Raw genomic sequence first — 4,089 nt, 5'->3', positions numbered from 1 at the left:
AGAAGGGGGGGGGGTGGGGGAAGAGGGAGAAAAATTAAAGAGAGGCCAGCTCTCCAGATCCTCATATTTGAAATTGTCAGTGAGGCCTTTAAGCAATCAGATGCCATGACTTTTATTTTTAACTGGCTTTCAACTCTGAAGAAAGCCCTGAAGTCGCCTCTAAGGTCAATGGAACTATTTGCTCTAGGGGAATTTACTTGGGGTGGGGGGGGGTGGGGAGGTTCCATCTTCCTGGGAATCTTTTCAAAAAGCCTTGGTCATCAAAGTCATCCTGCAAAGCCCTCTGACTTCCGAGCGAAGGCAAGCAGTGTTTCTGGTCTGAAGTTTGATGGACAGGATGTTGGCTTTACATTAAACACATGTGGCGGCACGAATGCTCTTCACGTGCAGCTTGCTCACTTCATTGAAATCCAGGGTGTGCCCAGCGGGTTTCTGCCTGCTTGTAACACTCAGAGCACAGCCACCTTTTTAAACAGGCTAGATCTGGGCAGATGTCTTTGCTTTCCTGTCTGCGGGTGAGAAAACACAAGGTGACTACAGCAGCCCACCTTAAGATACTGCAGAAGAGAAGGCCATTGATTCTGAGACAGACTTGATTTTATGACCAAGTTCAGGGCAAAAAAACGACCAAATTTAATTTGTGTTTTTTTTTTTTTTTAGAGAGAGAGAGAGAGAGAGAGAATTTTAATATTTATTTTTTAGTTATCGGCGGATACAACATCTTTGTTTTGTATGTGGTGCTGAGGATCGAACCCGGGCCACACGCATGCCAGGCAAGCACGCTACCGCTTGAGCCACAACCCAGCCCTAATTTGTGTTTTTAAAAAAATTTTTTTTAGTCGTAGATGGACACAATACCTTTATTTTATTTATTTTTATGTGGTGCTGAGAATTGAGCCTCGTGCCTCACTCATGCTTGGCAAGTGCTTTACCACTGAACCACAACCCCAGCCCCTTAATATATGCTTTGATGGTAAAATGTCCCTGGGTTCCAGAAATATTTAAATTTTAATAAATAATGTTTTCTTTATTGAAGAAATTCAGTGACACTAGTTCCCATTTTAAGAAAAAGTTAAAAAGATGAAGTAATTCACCCAAAGTAACTCCAAAGACTTTTAAAGACTCCTCCTCCATCCTCCACACTATTACTCCCACCATTTTAAATTTTTTTAAAAAAATTTTATTATTTATTTAAATTAGGTATACATGACAGCAGAATGCATTTTGATTCATTGTACACAACTGCAGCATGACTTTTCCTTTCTCTGGTTGTACATGATGTAGTGTCACACCATATGTGCAGTCATACATGTACTTAGGGTAACAATGTCCATCTCATTCCACATGCACACTCACTACCTCCTTTTTTTTTTTTTTTAAACAATGCTGAGGATTGAACCCAGCACCTCATACATGCTAAGCAAGTGCTCCGAGTTTCATCCCCGGTCCTTTTTTTTTTCATTTTAAGACAGGGTTTCCCCAAGTTTGCTAGACTGGTCTTGAACTTGGGATCCTCCTGCCTCATCGTCCTAAGTCACTGGGATTACAGGCATTGCCACTGTGCCCAGCATCTCAGTTCTCTTAATCAGCACACAGCACTACAACCACCCTAGGTACCTACGAGAGTATGTGTGAGTGTGCCTTTAGAATTTGCAGTCAATGACTCTTGAGGAAAAGTCGAGGCCAGTCCTGCATAAATTTGTGTGCCCAACGTCCAGAAGCAAAGTCACCCTTTTAGACCAGGGAGGTGTGTCCTCTGCAGGAACTGAATAGAGAGACCCATGAGATTTTCTGAAAAACCTTATTTTTCAGGTGAGTATGCCCTATAAAAATGGAAAGGATTTCTCTTCTTGCCTATCATCCTTAGGAATCTGGTAAAGATAGAGGCTGCTGGTACCAAGAAACCATTTACACTGATGGAGAGACCCATCTAAGGCATGATGCAGCTAAATGGGGCTTTTCAATCTTGTCATTCATTCATTCATTTATTATTTCATTCAGCAAATGGATAGTGCTGCCCATTCAGTACCAAGTTCTCTGCAGGATACAGAGAAAATGGATCAATAAAACAGTCTATTCCCTCAGGAACATAGACTCAGAAGCAAAAACAGGTAGCTCCTCATTGTTTATTCAACAAATATTGAAGTACTAAGTGCTGGAGAAATAGCAGGGAAAAAGTCAAATTCTTATCCTTACAGAATTTACAGACTAGTGATGAGAGATACAAATGCTAAGCACACAACTGTACAAATAATTAATCAATTACCACTGTGATTACTACAAAGGAGAAGTGCAGAGTAACAGGAGAGCCAATTACAAGGGGCAGTGTCAGAGAATCAGCAGGAAAACAGGAGAGAGCAGACCAGGAAGAAATTTACAGTGGGGAAGGACATCTGGGTCCAGTAGGTGTCAGCAGGGATCAGGTCAGAGGGAGGAGGGACCCATCTGGAAGCCAAAGGGGTCTCCAAGGAAGAGGGCTCTTCCTGGACCAGGAAAATGTTCCCCCATCTTGTGCAGAGGCGGCTGGTGGAAGGAACCCTCACCCACTGGGATATTATAGAGGTCAGTGGACCGCTTGGATGGTTGAGAGAGGCAGGCTCCCCCTGCTGGCCCAGTACTACTCAGGTAGGAGGCAGGTGGAAGGAGCACACCAGTATGTCTTGGTGAAGGGCAAGAATGAGGAGACTCCTACCATTTTATGCAATTTTTGTTTAAGGGATACTCATGAGTTATGTGTGTCCTGTAAAGACTCCAATACAGACGGTAGGTTTAGCCAAACCCTGGGGTTTGTAAGGTCAGCCAAAGCCAAGCAGTAGCTGTAGTGGTAAATGGCCAACAACTTTTAGGTGCCTGGCAGAACAGTCAAATACTTAGGAACACTCTGGTCTTTATGTCCTTGATGACATGCAAATACTGAACCATGGCCAAGAGTACCCCAACTCTTACCAACACATTTAGCAAAAATGAGTTAAAGTGATGAGGCTAGGACTGGTCTCTAGGAAAACAGGAACTCACTCAGTGATGTGGGTATGTGAATCAGCCCAATGGGTCCTGGAAACCTGGTCAGACCAGATGATGTATTTCCTGTGCCCCATGTCCACTGATCTCACACATGGGGCCAGATCTCAAGATTCTCAGGAATAGCAATTAGTGAGCAAGTCTGTCTGTCTGTCTGCCCCAGGTGCCTACCTCAAAATCTGTTTGGAATGTTCTGTTGCCATAAGAAAGTCAGGAGCTAGAGAAAAAGGAGCTGAATACAGGTCTACCATTACTAATCGTATGACTTCAGATAAGTCACTCAATCTCTGTGCCTCAGTTCCCTCCTGAATAAAGCAGAAACGATAGATTGCTACCTCCTGGGGTTGTGTATTAAAGAAGGCTGTATCTTAAGTGTCTATACACGGTGTCCGGCACAGTGTTTGACCAAGGGTGGCTGTCGTTTTGGGGAGATGACCCCCTACCCACCCTGGAGAGAGTTGCTTGTAAAGCATTAGGTAGCATCAGAAAGTCTCACTTTTTGATCTCGCAGAGAAGCTGGTATCTCTGACTCTTAGAGTTTATTTTTGTTACAAAGTCAGAAAAAAGATCTCTGCCACAAACGCTGAGGAGTCCACCCAAACGCAAAAGGAAGCTCTTCAAAGGGTGCTAAATTCGTCTGAAACTGAGAGGAAAATGCCAGGTGAGGTTCTCACTCCCGCTCCGGAAGTGTGAAGACTGGGGTATCTTTAAGGTCTGGAAATGGACATTCTTTGGGGCTTGTTTGGTGACCGGAGTTTTATAACCCCCAGTTGCGAGCTGTCTGTTTTGAGAGACAGAAAACCTGCTCGGGGTGACAAGTGACCACTGCACCTTACTGCCTTCAGCGGCCGGTCCGGCACGGCTCGGGCAGCGGGCAGGTGCCCAAGGCGCTATAGTGGGAGGGGCAGCCCCGGCGCTGGCGGGCCAAGGGTCTGAGAGCCCCGGGGACGCCCCGCGGCTGAGCCCTCTTCTCGCCGGCAGAGGGCGCCGAAGAGAGGGCGGGCGGAAGGCCGCGGTCCGCGGAGCCGGTGCCCCTCCCGGAGCCGGGACTCCGAGGTCGAGGCCAGGGCT

The sequence above is a fragment of the Marmota marmota genome, unplaced genomic scaffold, assembly GCF_001458135.2.
Source record: "Marmota marmota marmota unplaced genomic scaffold, marMar, whole genome shotgun sequence".
NCBI lineage: Eukaryota > Metazoa > Chordata > Mammalia > Rodentia > Sciuridae > Marmota > Marmota marmota.
Note: the sequence above shows the minus strand (reverse complement) of the source record.